The following is a 15000-nucleotide window of genomic DNA, read 5'->3' on the forward strand; positions in this document are numbered from 1 at the left end:
TTAATCTTTGCTAAAAGAGATGGAAATGGGAAGAAATTCCCTCAATACTTTTATACAATAGTTTTTTTTTCCTTTTTATTTCTCAACATATATATATATATATATATATATATATATATATATATATATATATATATATATATATATATATATATATATATATATATATATATATATATATATATATATATATATATATATATATATATATATATATATATATATATATATATATATATATATATACTTAAAGTTTACCTCTCATATGAATTGCTTAAGTATAAAATAAATGTACCTCCTTTCTTACATTAGTTTTTTTTTTACTTTTTGTTTCTCCTAAAATAATCACATACGTTTTTTCTCTGACCACATGCATTTTCTCTCTCTCTCTCTCTCTCTCTCTCTCTCTCTCTCTCTCTCTCTCTCTCTCTCTCTCTCTCTCTCTCTCTCTCTCTCTCTCTCTCTCTCTCTCTCTCTCTCTCTCTCTCTCTCTCTCTCTCTCCTCCTCCTCCTCCTCCTCCTCCTCCTCCTCCTCCTCCTCCTCCTCCTCCTCCTCCTCATTTCCCTCCCACGTAGCATGTATCATGTTTAAGTGTAAAGAAAATACTTATATTAATGTGGAAAAGTTTTGTAATAAGGTCTCTTTTGAGTTTTTCTTCAAGGATTGCTCACTTTTTCTTCTTTTCTCTCTTTCCCTTTTGTCTCAGTCCGTTGTTTAAGTGGACGAGAAACAAATTGGTGTGCTAAGATTCGTAGTGTCACGTGGTTATATTCTTAGAATTCCCCACTTTATTTTTCTCTTTCTCTTTTTCCTTTTTGGTTTTCATGTCTCTGTTTATCTCTAATTAAAGTGGAGGGCAAAGTACTTATAGACATGGAGAGATTTGTAGTAGCTTGTGTTCGCCTGCTTGGAATGTCTCACTTTTTTTCTTTCTCTTTTTCCATTTTGGTTTTCATCTCTAATTTACGTGAAGACAAAATACTTGTACACGTGAAGAAATCTGTAAAGTGCCTCGTGGTCGCCTAATCGGGGGGAGGGGGGCGTCTCACTTTTTGTCTCTCTCTTTTTCCTTTCGGTTTTCATGTCACATTTTTATCTCCATCTCTGATATAAGTGGAGGACGAATAGTTATGTTCACGCGGAGAGGTTTGTAAAGCTGACATTTGCAAAATTTTCGTGATTTTCCTGAGATAACTTTTCCCTTTTTCTAGTTTCCTCCAGCTTTTAAGTCAGTCTGTCCTTAATTCCAGTGAAAGAGAAATAGTACACACACACACACACACACACACACACACACACACACACACACACACACACACACACACACACACACACACACACACACACACACACACACACACACACACACACACACACACACACACACACACACACACACACACACACACTTCACTCAAAGAATTACACTTTTTTATACTTTTTTAGGTTCCAAGTCACGTTACTAATGTAAATAGAAGAGAGATACTTAAGCCACACACACACACACACACACACACACACACACACACACACACACACACACACACACACACACACACACACACACACACACACACACACACACACACACACACACACACACCACTCAAAAAAATGAGACTAATTTTTTTAATACTTTTTTTCAGGTCCCAAGTCACGTTCATCTGTAATGTAAGTAGAAGAAAAAAAGTTAACATTGGTGTGGCAACATTTTGTAAAGAGTTTCGTGATTCGAGAGTCAAGCTTGCTGCCTCCTGAACTGTTTGACCTCAGAAGCGACTGTAGAAGTGAAAGATGGAGGAAAGGAGGGAGGGGGTGATAAAAGTGAAGGATGAATGGAAGAGATTGTGAGTGAAAGACTGAGGGAGGGCAAGGAAGAAGTGACTGAGGGAGGGAGGGAAGGAGGGAAGGATAAATGGAAGAGATTGTGTGTAAAAGATGGAAGGAAGGCAAAGAAGGAGTGAGTGAGTGAGAGAGAGAAGGACGGCAGGAGTGTAGGATGAATGGAAGGAAATGAGTCAGTGAAGGAATTAGGAAAGATAAAAGGAGTGTGTGAATGAACGAAAGAAAAGAGGGAGGGAATGAAGGAAATAAGGGAGTGAAGAATGGAAGGAAGAGAGATAGTGAAGGAAGGAGGAAAGAAGAAAGGAGTAAGTGAATGAATGAAGGAAGGAAGGAAGAAAAGGAGGAAGGATGGGAATGAAGTAAGGAAAGAAGGGGATTGGAAGAGAGTGAAGGGATGGATGGAAGGAAGAGAATGAGTGAAGAAAGGAAGGAAGGAAGAAACAAAAAGTGACTGAGTGAATGAAGGAAGGAGGAAGGAAGTGAAGTAAGGAGAGAAGGGGATTGCAAAAGCGTGAAGGATGGAAGGAAGAAAGAGCCTGATTGATGGAAGGAGGGGAAGAAAAAAAAAAGGAGTGAATGAAGGAAAGGAGGAAGGGTGAGAATGTGTGAAGGAGAAAGGAATGACACGAAGGAAGGAAGAAAGTGATAGAAGTTAGTGAAGGAAGGAGGAATGTAAGAAGGGAAGGAAGGAAAGAGTGAGGGAATGAAGGAGAGATGATGAAAGGAAGGAGGGGAAACGGTGGGAGTGAATGATGAAATGAAGAAGGAGGGAATGAGAAGAAGGAGGGAATGAGAAGGAGGATAATGGTGACAATGAAAGGAAGAAATAAAACCGTGCAAAATATGACTGTCTTCCTCTTTCCTCCTCCTCCTCCTCCTCCTCCTCTTCCTCCTCCTCCTCCTCCTCCTCCTCCTCCTCCTCCTCCTCCTCCTCCTCCTCCCTCCTCCTCCTCCTACTGAAGGTGACAGTGATACGTGGAATTAACACCATGAAGAGACCGATACTTCTCTCTCTCTCTCTCTCTCTCTCTCTCTCTCTCTCTCTCTCTCTCCTCTCTCTCTCTCTCTCTCTCTCTCTCTCTCTCTCTCTCTCTCTGTCGTGCTACTGAATGCGTCGCCGCTCGGACATGCGCACAACCCACTATTGCTCGTTCGCGTTAACTTGGCGGAAAGGCCCAACCTCTTCTCGCTTCCTGATGCTTGTGAGTAATGGGCGAGAGAGAGAGAGAGAGAGAGAGAGAGAGAGAGAGAGAGAGAGAGAGAGAGAGAGAGAGAGGAGAGAGAGAGAGAGAGAGAGATTATGTTGCTCCTTCAGTCAACTTTATTCTATCCTCTTCCTTTCACTCCTTTCTCCCTCCTCCTCCTCCTCCTCCTCCTCCTCCTCCTCCCTCCTCCTCCTCCTGTTCCTTCTCTTCCTCTTCCTTCTTCCTTACCTTCCCTCTACTCTTTTTTCTTCTTTTTTCCCTCTTTTTTTCCCATCTTTGTCCCTGTCTTCTTTCCCTCTCACTCTTACCCTCCCCTTCTTCCTTTACTTCCCTCCCTTCTTTTCCTGCTTTTTTTTTCCTTCCTTCCCTCCGTGTTTATTTTCTTACCCCATCTTCTTTCCCTGTTTTCCACATTTTTTTTTCGTTCTCTTCCCCTCCTTCTGTCTTTCTCGTTTTTCTCCCTCCTTTTCTTCCCTTTTCCTTCTTCCTTTTTTCTTGCTTCCTCTCTCCCTCATTTTCTCCGTACTACAAACATGAGGATATGAGAAAAAATAGATGAGAGTAGAAAAGAATAAAGGAAAGAAAAGTTCACGTAAATGTGTTTTTTTTCCTCACACACACACACACACACACACACACACACACACACACACACACACACACACACACACACACACACACACACACACACACACACACATACACACACAAGCAAAAAAAAGTGTTGCAAAAGGTAAATAGGTAAATGGTTGATAAACAGGTGAATGTATGTACGTATATGTAAATAGAAAAAAATAGTAAACAAGTGATGGAAATAGAGATGAATTATGTGTGTCTTTGTATAGGATTGGGGAGTAAAAACAAGGAAAAAGTAAATTCGCTCCAGGCGGCTGTTTGGAGTGCTTCAAATTCGGAGTACTTTCCCACTAAGAATCGATGGAGAGTGAATCAAACCGTTTCTGGCCCCAAGACAACCCGCCACTCCTGTATATGGTTTTTCAGTGAAGTGTGTAAATCATACTTAGATCAAGTAGTAAATAAACAAGAGCATCATGAAAAATTATAAGAACATCATAAAAAATATACGCAGTCCCAAGAATTCACTCCTGCCTGGGCAGAGCGTAACAGACGAGGCAACAGAGGCAACAGTGGTGCCTTACATGCTGCGTACAGTATTGCCCCAAGCATCTCGACCTTAAGGAAACATTGTTAAGGGACAGAAAAATATAAAATTGTTGTATGTTAAAAAGGTTTACCAGTAAAGCTTACTAAGGACATTCTGTCGTAATCACTCACTCATTGGCCGCCGCCATCTTGATTCACTCTGTGATGGTTCCAAAATACAAAGGAATTGGCCTGGCTTTTGTTCTCTAGCAGGTTGTCTTGTTAATGTTGTTCGTTTGTCTTAGGATTGTTTGTTTTTTATTCTTTTTATTATGGTTACATTTTTCTCTTGTTTTCTGTTCGATGCCGGGAATTACGCTGCGCTGGTGTTCAGCTCCTGAAAATATTTTAGGACAAAACTTTCTTGAAAAATGGTTCTGATTCTGATTTACTTGCACAATGGGGCGTTAGGATTCCGAATATATATATATATATATATATATATATATATATATATATATATATATATATATATATATATATATATATATATATATATATATATATATATATATATATATATATATATATATATATATATATATATATATATATATATAGAGAGAGAGAGATATATATATATATATATATATATATATATATATATGTATGAGAGAGAGAGAGAGAGAGAGAGAGAGAGAGAGAGAGAGAGAGAGAGAGAGAGAGAGGAGAGAGAGAGAGAGAATAATGATAAATAAAAAAGAAACAAAACAAAACAAGGGGAATAATATCGAAGGCTACCTAAACACCTGCACACACCTGTTTTCGTGAGTGGCGACAAGTGTGTGCGTGTGTAGCTGCTGGGGAAACTCACACCTTTCAAACTAAGGCCCGTATTCTGAAACGCTCTGGTTTCTCTCCACGACCATTTCCCAAGACCGGGCTCTCAAGAGTGTTGTTCCTGTTAAGGATGTAGAAATAAGTTATTCTGTCACTAGAGCAGTAAAAACACCCTTAAAAACCCGTGTGACTTCAAGTAGAGCAATGATAGACAAGCTGGGTGCACGATGCACCACAAGGTGCATGAATTTTTCAAAAGGGTGCCTGGAAATAATGCGGCACATGAAGGGGTACATGGCATGGCTGGTGTAAGAGTGCACAGTATGAAAAGCTGCTTTAGGAAGAAATTTGTGTCATGTAAGAAATTCATTTAATTTGAGATTAAAGTATTTACAAGTAAACGTATTGTACTAGTATATCACACTCAATTGCAACTCGCGCCTCACGGGTTTGAGATGTGGCTTTTTTGTGTTTCGTACATTCGTCACCTATACAACACGTATTTAAAAGCATAAGAAAATAAAGGAAGCTGCATGAAGCCATCACGCCTAAGTGTGGGAGTTCTAGTATGAAACACACCTGCCCATCTCCACCTATCGTCCCCATCTATAATTTTGTCTATAATCTTTTAAAAGTTTCGTAATGACTCAGCACTAACAGTCTGACTACTTGACTTCTGAGTTCGTTCCATTCATGTACCACTCTGTTTGAGAACCAGTTCCTTCCTGTTTCTTTCTTCAATCTATTTTTTTTCAAGCTTGAACCCATTATTTCTTTTTCTATCCTGATTACTGATCCTGAGAATTTTCCTTACGTCGCCCTTGTACCACTTAAAGACTTCTATCAGGTCCCCTCTTAACCAACGTCTATCGGAATGTAAATTCAATAGCTTCAGTCTCGTTTCGTAAGGAATACCCCTCGTTCCCTGTATCCTTTTAGTCATTCTCCTTGGTACGGATTCTAATTGACCTATATCCTTCCTGTAATATGGGGACCAGAACTGCGCAGCATGTTCTAGATGAGGTCTGACTAGGACCAAATACAACTTTTAATATTACTTCGGGACTTCTACTTCTAACACTTCTAAAAATGAATCCTAACACCCGATTTGCTCTATTTCTAGCCTCTGTGCATTGCTTTCTTAGATGGAAATCAGAACTAACTATAACTCCTAAATCTTTTTCGTTCCCTGAACTTAGCAGTGCTTCGTTCTTTATTGTGTACATACTGTGTGGGTTTCTCCTGCCTACGCTAAGTACTTTGTTTGTTAATATCAAATTACATTTGCCATCAGTCTGTCCTTTCGTTCATCCTGTCCAAATCTGCCCGAAAGGTGATGGCATCCGAATCTGATCTGATTAATCTACCTATCTTCGTTTTATCCGCAAATTTACTAACATCACTACTAATCTCCAGTATCCAAGTCATTAATATATATTAAAAACAACACTGGTCTTAGAACTGATCCCTGTGGCACCCCATTAATTACTTGATCCAGGATTTAGAGCCTTTTATTCTAACTCTCTTTCGCATTTTGCCTAACTACGACCTTATCCAGCCTAACACCTTTCCATCTATCCCGTGCGCGCTGACCTTTCTCAGGAACCTCTGATGGGGGTACCTTGTCAAACTCTTTACTTAAGTCCAGGTTATAGGATGTCACAACTATCTCCATTACTTGCCGCCTCGTAAACTTTACTATAAAAACTCAACTAGTTCGTAAGGCAGGACTTCCCCTTCGTGAAACCATTTAGAGCCGAGTAGCTATTTCCTGTCTTTAAAATAGAGGTCAAATACTTTAATATACGTGTGTATTTTCAGAGAAAAACTTGAAATATTCATGTAAATCTTTTGTAATTAATTACCATTGGCCCAGGATATATGATTTTTTCAGAACTTCCCGGAAAGGTGCATAATCTAGAAAAGTTTGTACCTAGAACGCTAAATTAGAGCTCTTTCAAACACCGAAACCCAACATTAACACCCACATAAGTCCCTCACACCCATCACCACCACCACCACCACCACCACCACCACTGTTTGTTTCTTCTTTGTGTTCCTTTACGTTTCCCCGTGACAGTTCCCGTGACACTTCACATACCCCTCCCTGAACTCAAGGACGCCGGCAGCCCTCAAAAGGTACAGCACAAGCCTCCTTTCCTCTCGTCACCTCTCCCTTCTCTCTTCCTCCTTTCCTACTCCCGGCGTCTTGGGGTTGCAGACGGCCTTGGCATTATCACCTTGCTCTTTTTTGCTCCTCTTCTTTCCTCTCTTCTCCTTTCCTCTCCTCGGGCTTTGAATTGAAGTCTTTCTTTTCCGTTCACCGCCTTTTCCTTTTGTTGTTGTTGTTGTTGTTGTTGTTGTTGTTGTTGTTGTTGGTGTTGTTGTTGTTTTTGTTGTTGTTGTTGTTGTTGTTGTTGTTGTTGTTGTTGTTGTTGTTTGTTGTTGTTGTTGTTGTTGTTGTTGTTGTTGTCGTTGTCGTTGTTGTTGTTGTCGTTGTTATTGTTGTTTTTGTTGTTTTTGTTGTTGTTGTTGTCGTTGTTGTTGTTGTTGTTGTTGTTGTTGTTGTTGTTGTTGTTGTTGTTGTTGGTGTTGTTGTTGTTTGTTGTTGTTGTTGTTCTGCCTTCTCCTCCTCCTCCTCCTCCTCCTCCTCCTTTCAGATCTTACTTTATTCATCCTCCCTTTCATTCTCCATTTTCTTCACCCTTCTCTTCTTCCATTAAAAAGAAAAAAAAACTTTCCGGCTTCTCTTTCTCCTTCCCTTGTTGTTGTTGTTGTTGTTGTTGTTGTTGTTGTTGTTGTTGTTGTTGTTGTCGTCGTCGTCGTTACTGTTGTTCTTTTCTTTTTTCTTTATCTTTTTTCTTTGTTTTTTTTTTCTCCTTCCTTCTCTTTTTCCTTTTCTTTCTCTCTTCTTCTTCTTCTTCTTCTTCTTCTTCTTCTTCTTCTTCTTCTTCTTCTTCTTCTTCTTCTTCTTCTTCTTCTTCTTCTTCTTCTTCTTCTTCTTTCTCCTCTTCTTTTTTTTCTTCCTCTCATTTTGACTTGCATTTTATTCTTAATTTTCTGCACCATTCCCTTCCCATCAATTCTCTCCTCCTCCTCCTCCTCTTCCTCCTCTTCCTCCTCCTCCTCCTCCTGGACCTCCCACACCTCTCCATAACCTCGGGACACGCCCACTCTTGTCCTGGCGCCTTCAAGCAAAACACTCTATATATACGCTCCTCCCCACTCCCTCCTCCCTTCCCCTCCATTTCCCTCTCACACTTCCCCCTCACATCCCCGCGTTTTCCTGCCTCCCCTCCATCCACTCCATTACTCCACCTCTCCATCCCTCCATCACTCCATCTATTACTGCCTTCCTCATTCCCCATTTCTCTCTCTCTCGTCTCTCTCTCTCTCTCTCTCTCTCTCTCTCTCTCTCTCTCTCTCTCTCTCTCTCTCTCTCTCTCTCTCTCTCTCTCTCTCTTGTTGTCTTTTTGTTTTGATTTTTTTTCGTCTTTCATATAAAAACAAATTCCTTTTTTGTCTGTTTTTGCTATTTTTCATTTTTTTCATTTTTTCTTCCTCTTTTCCTTTCTCGTATATTCCATTATCTTTTCTTTAATCCTGCTTCTCTCTCTCTCTCTCTCTCTCTCTCTCTCTCTCTCTCCTTCTCTCTCTCTCTCTCTCTCTCTCTCTTCTCTCTCTCCTCTCTCTCTCTCTCTCTCTCTCTCTCTCTCTCTCTCTCTCTCTCTCTCTCTCCTTACCTCCCGCCTTTCTCCTTCACTGCTTCTTCATTATTTCCTTTCTTGCGTTCCTTCCTTCATTAATTCACTCCAGTATACTTCTCCTCCTCCTCCTCCTCCTCCTCCTCCTCCTCCTCCTCCTCCTCCTCCTCCTCGTCTTCATTCTTCTGCATTTTATTTCACTGTTCTTATCTTTTATATTTTCTTCCTCCTCTCTTTTATTTCTCACTTTACTGTCATTTTTGTTGCCTCTCTTCTCCTTCTCCTTCTATTCCTTCTTTTTTCTCTCTTGTTTCTCGTCTAGCCTCCCATTTATTCCTTTAAATTTTCTCTGTCTTCATTGTTTTCCTTTCATCCATCTTCTTTCCTTCCTTCCTCTCCTTCTAATACTTCACTCGTGTAATTGTTTTTCTTTGTTATCTCTCTTCCTTCCCTCCCTTCTTCCTTCCTTCCTTTTATCTCCCCTCTCTTCTTCGTTCTTTCGTTCCTTTCCTTGCTTGCTTGCTTGCTTGCTTCCTTCCTTCCTTCCTTCCTTCCTTCCTTCCTTCCTTCCTTCCTTCTTTTTCTCTCTTCCTCTCCTTCGTTCGTTCATTCGTTCGTTCGTTCGTTCGTTCGTTCGTTCGTTCGTTCGTTCGTTCGTTCGTTCGTTCGTTCCTTCCTTCCTTCCTTCCATCCTCTTTTCTACCAACTCGCTTAATACAGTAATTCTTAATCTCTTTTCTTCCTTTGTTTTCCTTCTTTTACTGTCCTTCCTACTCTTCTTTCCTTTCTTTCCTTCTTGTTCTTTTTTTTTTACTTTATTTGTTGTTGTTAAATACTCATCCTTCTTATTTCTCTTCCTCTTTTTCTTCATTCTCCTCTTCCTTCTTCCTTCCTTCTCTTCTTTCCTTCCCTTCCCTTCCTGTTCTTAATTGCTTTACAAATTTCCAGACTTCGTTTCTTCCCTCCCCTCGTCCTCTTATTCCCCTTCCTTTCCCTCCCTTCACACATCCTTTCCTGTTTTCTTCCCTTCCTTCTTCCTTCCCTCCCTCTCCAGTTGCTTGTATTTCCAGCCTCCTTTTCCTCCTTCCCTGTTCCTCCCTTCTTCCTCTCCTTTTCTCTACTACTTATCTTCCTTCCCTCCTTTTCAATCGTACCGCTCTTCCTTTCTTCCCTTCTTTTCCTCCCTCCTTCCCTCTTCTACTTCTCTCCCTCCTTCCTTTCTCTCCCTCGTTTCCTTTCGTCTCTTACTTCCTTTCCTTCCCTTCCTCTCTTGATTTACTTACCAATAAATATACAGCCTCTTCTTCCTTTCCTGTCCCTCCTCCCTCCCTCCTTTCCTCAGTCTTCAGCCTCTCTCTCATCGTCGCAATGTTACATGTCTTGTTATCTTTTACCGCTATTTTTACGCTAACTGTTCTGATCTTTGCTAACTGCATGCCTCCCCTCCTGCCACGGCCTCGCTACACAAGACTTTCCTTTTTTCTCTCATCCCTATTCTGTCCATCTCTCTCTAATGCGACAGTTAACCAGTATTCTCAATCATTCATCCCTTTCTTTGGTAAAACTCTGGAACTCCCTGCCTGCTTCTGTATTTCCTCCTTCCTATGACTTAAACGCTTTTAAGAGGTTTCAAGACACTTATACTGTTTTTTTTCTTTTATCATTCTATCTGACATCTCTGTGGGAACTGGCATTAAGTGGGCCTTTTTTGTTAAAAAATTTTTGTTGCCCTTGGCCAGTGGCACTCTTACATGAAAGAAAAATGTAATCTCCCATCCTTCCCTTCATCCCTTTCCTACTTCTTTGCTCTCCAATCACTCCCCTCTCCTACTTCCTTCCCTCCCTCTCTTGTACTCTTACACCTGTACTACCTGTTCATTCCCTACGGCGTCTTCCGCTGCTCCTTTCCTCCCTTCGCTCCTGACTCACTTCCTGCCGAGGCGCTTGAAGGCTGTGTGTAGGCAGGCGTCTGTGCCCCTCCCTCCCTCCCTCCCTCCCTCCCTCTTTCCGTTTCTTACAAGGTTACAAGTGATTCCACGGTCCAGGGTTCGATTCCAGGCTGAGAAGGAGTGTCTTTTTTTATTTTGTTTTATTATTTGTTTATTTTTCATTTTATTTCATTTTATTTATTTATTTATTTATTTATATATTTTTTTGCAAAGGTTGAGATTGAGTTTCACGTCTTTATTCCCTTTTTTGTGTGTGTGGGTTTTCATAAGGATTGCTCTTTTCTATTTTGTTTTAATAATTTCATTTTTTTTAAGCAAATTTAGGAGATCCGGGATTCGATTCCAGGCAGGACTTTCATTTTTTAAAATTTTCTTTTTGTTGAAGTTCTTTCGTCTGGATTTTTCATGAAAATTTCTTTACAGATTGTTGCTTTTGTGAGGTTTTGTTGCGCATTTCAAAGGTACGCGGTTCCATTCCAGGTGTGTATATATATATATATATATATATATATATATATATATATATATATATATATATATATATATATATATATATATATATATATATATATATATATATATATATTATATATATATATATGAGAGAGAGAGAGAGAGAGAGAGAGAGAGAGAGAGAGAGAGAGAGAGAGAGAGAGAGAGAGAGAGAGAGAGAGAGAGAGAGAGAGAGAGAGAGAGATTATTATTTTTCGTCCAAGTGTTTTTGGTGTATTTTTTTGTCTGCGTAATCGTCACTCCCCCTCCCCCTCAAAGCATGGTAACTATTAAAAGGCTCCCAGTTTGATCGGAGGTGTTTGAGTGGTATTTGGATACAGCAAGAGTGATGCACACACAATCCTCAGAGCCAATAATGAAGATAGGTCACGAAGTGATGGGTTTAAGCTCGGTAAATTTAGAATAAAAAAAAAAAAAGGCAGAAAGACGTCGGTTCTCAAATAGTGTTAGATGAGTGGAATCTCATCAAATTGTTAGTGCTGCGTCATTAGGGAGCTTTAAAAGAACAGACAAATTTATGAATAGGGTTGACAGGTGGAAATAAATAGGTATGTTTTGTACAGGGACTGCCACGTGTGTGCCTGATGGCTTCTTGCAGCTTCTTGTGGTAGATGAATGGAACAGACTCAGTAATTAAATTGTTAGTGATGAATTATTAGGCATAGATAAATTTATGGCTAGGAATGATAAGTGGAAATAGTTAGGCATGTTTCGTACAGGGACTGCCACGTGTAGTCCTAATGGCTCCTTGTGGCTTCCCTCGTTTTCTTATGTTCTCCTGCCGTGACCGTGACTGGTAAAGGTGTGAGGGTAAGCATAAGTAACCTCCGCGTCACGGCCACCTTTGTTCTCAAGTGTGCCGGGCCTTACCTGCCGTGGGGGCCAAGGTGACGGGAATGAACACTGTAACGAGGCGCCTTATTATGTGTGTGTGTGTGTGTGTGTGTGTGTGTGTGTGTGTGTGTGTGTGTGTGTGTGTGTGTACCCTGACATTCTTTGTTACATAAGTGTTGTGTGTGCGTGTGCGTGTTTCCATTTATCATCATCATCATCATCATCATCATCATCATCATCATTATCATTATCATTATCATCATCATCATCATCATCATCATCATCATCATCATCATCTTCAAAATAGAAAGGAAGAAAGAAAATAAGCGAAAAACCCGTCTTAAGATAACCACGTAACGTAAACAAACAAACAAACAAACAAACAAACAAACAAAACAAACAGCAAACACATGATATACATTATACACAAAACCAGAATTACCAAGAAAACACCCCAAAGGAAAACAACTGTGGTACAAGAACAACAAGGAGACAAGATAAACACACTAACAGCGTACGTAAATAACACAAGGAGACACAAGAACACAAAGAAGGAAGAAGAAGAAAAGAAAAGAAATTAAACATCATTATCACCTTCTTAAAAAAAAAAAAAAAAAACGAAAGGAAATTAGCAAAAAAAAAAAAAAAAAAAAAAAACAAATCATAAAGTAGACACGTAAAGAGAGAAACAAAATAAAGATTAAGTACAGATTAAGTACACAAATTAAATAGCCAAGAACACCCACAAAAAAAAAAAAACTTTCTCTGTAATACAAGAACAAGAAGACATAATAAACACACACACACACACACACACACACACACACACACACACACACACACACACACACACACACACACACACACACACACACACACACACACACACAACGTAAATAACACAACGAGGGCACAAGAACGCAAGGAAGAAGACGAAGACGCACCAAAAATTATATAAAAAAAAAAAAATCATCATCATCATAAGTAAAAGGAAAGAAAGGAAATAAGCGAAAAAAAAACGAATCATAAAGTAAACACATAAACAGGAAAACAAAATAAAGAGCAAACACGTGAAATAAACCAAAATACACAAAAAAAGAGAAATAAAACAAAATAAAAATAACTTTCTTTGTAATACAAGAACAAGAAGACAAAATGAACACACAAACAACGTAAATAACACAGCGGAGACACAAGAACACAAGGAAGAAGACGAAGACGCACCAAAAAAGCCAAAAGAAATCAAACATATCACCCTTTGCGGCCACCAGGAGGGAAGGGATGGCCCGGAACGGCTCAGCGCGCGCCGTGTTCAGTCCATTGCGGTAAACAGGCTCTTGTAAGCTTGTGAGACTCAGCCCCACGCAGACCACAGCCCCGCTACACCCATCCATCACCACCTCCTCCTGCTCCTCCTGTTCCTCCTCCTCCTACTCCTCCTCCTCCTCCTCCTCCTCCTCCTCCTCCTCCTCCTCCTCCTCCTCCTCCTCCTCCTCCTCCTCCTCCTCCTCCTCCTCCTGCTCCTCAATGCTGCCTTCACCACCCCTGCCTCACTGTCATAACCATTGCTTCTTCTTCTTCTTCTTCTTCTTCTTCTTCTTCTTCTTCTTCTTCTTCTTCTTCTTCTTCTGCTTCCTCCTCCTCCTCCTCCTCCTCCTCCTCCTCCTCCTCCTCCTCCCTGCCTCCGCCGTCATAACCATTGCTACCTTCATCACTTTACTTCGCTCTCCTCCTCCTCCTCCTCCTCCTCCTCCTCCTCCTCCTCCTCCTCCTCCTCCTCAGATTCATCGCCTCCAGTTTGCGATACTTCTTATTTTTTTTAAGTATCTCTTCCAGTTTTTAATTAATTTCAGTGCTATATATAATTACTTGGGGGTTTAATGAATGTACTGTGTAATTGTGTGCTTTTCCTGGTGGTACATTATGGGCAGCTGATTGTTGACCAGTAATTGTGGTGGTATTAAAGTGTTGTGACTACTACTACTACTACTACTACTACTACTACTACTACTACTACTACTACTACTACTACTACTACTACTACTACTACTACTGGTACTACTACTAGCCTTCCTTTTCTTCTTGTTTTTCTTGTTCTTGTTCTTGTTCTTCTTTTTCTTCTCTTTTTCTTTTCTTTTCTTGTTCTTGTTCTTGTTTCTGTTTTTGTTTTTGTTCTTGTTTTTGTTCTTGTTCTTGTTCTCCTCCTCCTCCTTCCCCCGTTTTCTTTCTTTTCATTTCTTTTCTTTTCATATTTTTCTATATCTTATTTTTCCTCACCTCCAGCACCACCACCACCACCACCACCACCGCCACCACCACCACCACCACCACCACCACCACTAACTGCCACTAAGTACTGCCATTACAGCCCTTAATGCCGAGCGGTGGGACGTCAGACCGTTACCTTTGTTCAGCTTGCTACCGCCGCTGGATCGTTACCGCTTAACGAGTCTTTACCTTCCCTAATCTTGCGTCACATACGGACAAACGGGGGTGAAGGATACGGAGCGTGTGCACCCGATAATACAGTGTTGTAGTCTGTGGTGTAGTGGTGTTGACTGTAAATTGGAGAGAGAAAGAAGACGAGAGCATGAAAATAGAAGTGTTGTAGAGAAGAGAAGACAAGATAATTAAGAGAAAAAAAGGCTGTCGGAAAGAACGAAGACAAAGACTTGAAGGAAAAAAAAAAACATAAGGAAAGGAATGATGAGGAAAAGAGAAGCATGAAGAAAGAAAACAAAGGGGTGAAGAAAAAAATGGTGTAGAGGAACACAAAATTATAAGGAATGAAGACAAAAGCAAGAAGAACGAGATGCGCAGGAAAGAAGGCAAACGCGGAAAGAAAGGAGGATGTAGCAGAAAAAAAGACAAAAGTGAAAAGCATAAGAAGATAAGAGCAAAAAAAAAAAAAGACAGAAAAAGAAGACAAGAAAATAAAAAAAAAAATAGAAGGGTGTTGTAGAAAAGAGAAGAAGGCATAAGCGAAGAAAACATAAGAAGACAAG

General features: G+C 40.2%; 1 long non-coding RNA gene across 1 annotated transcript in view; it reads left to right on the forward strand.

The window, feature by feature from the left end:
• LOC135111510 (uncharacterized) overlaps positions 1–15000 on the forward strand; it is a 128255-nt gene that overhangs the window by 64007 nt on the left and 49248 nt on the right. The window contains exon 3 of the long non-coding RNA XR_010273758.1: positions 1648–1672. This is a non-coding gene — a long non-coding RNA (uncharacterized LOC135111510). The remainder of the gene's footprint in view (positions 1–1647; positions 1673–15000) is intronic.

This window comes from Scylla paramamosain, chromosome 22 (assembly GCF_035594125.1).
Source record: "Scylla paramamosain isolate STU-SP2022 chromosome 22, ASM3559412v1, whole genome shotgun sequence".
NCBI classification, from domain to species: Eukaryota; Metazoa; Arthropoda; class Malacostraca; order Decapoda; family Portunidae; genus Scylla; species Scylla paramamosain.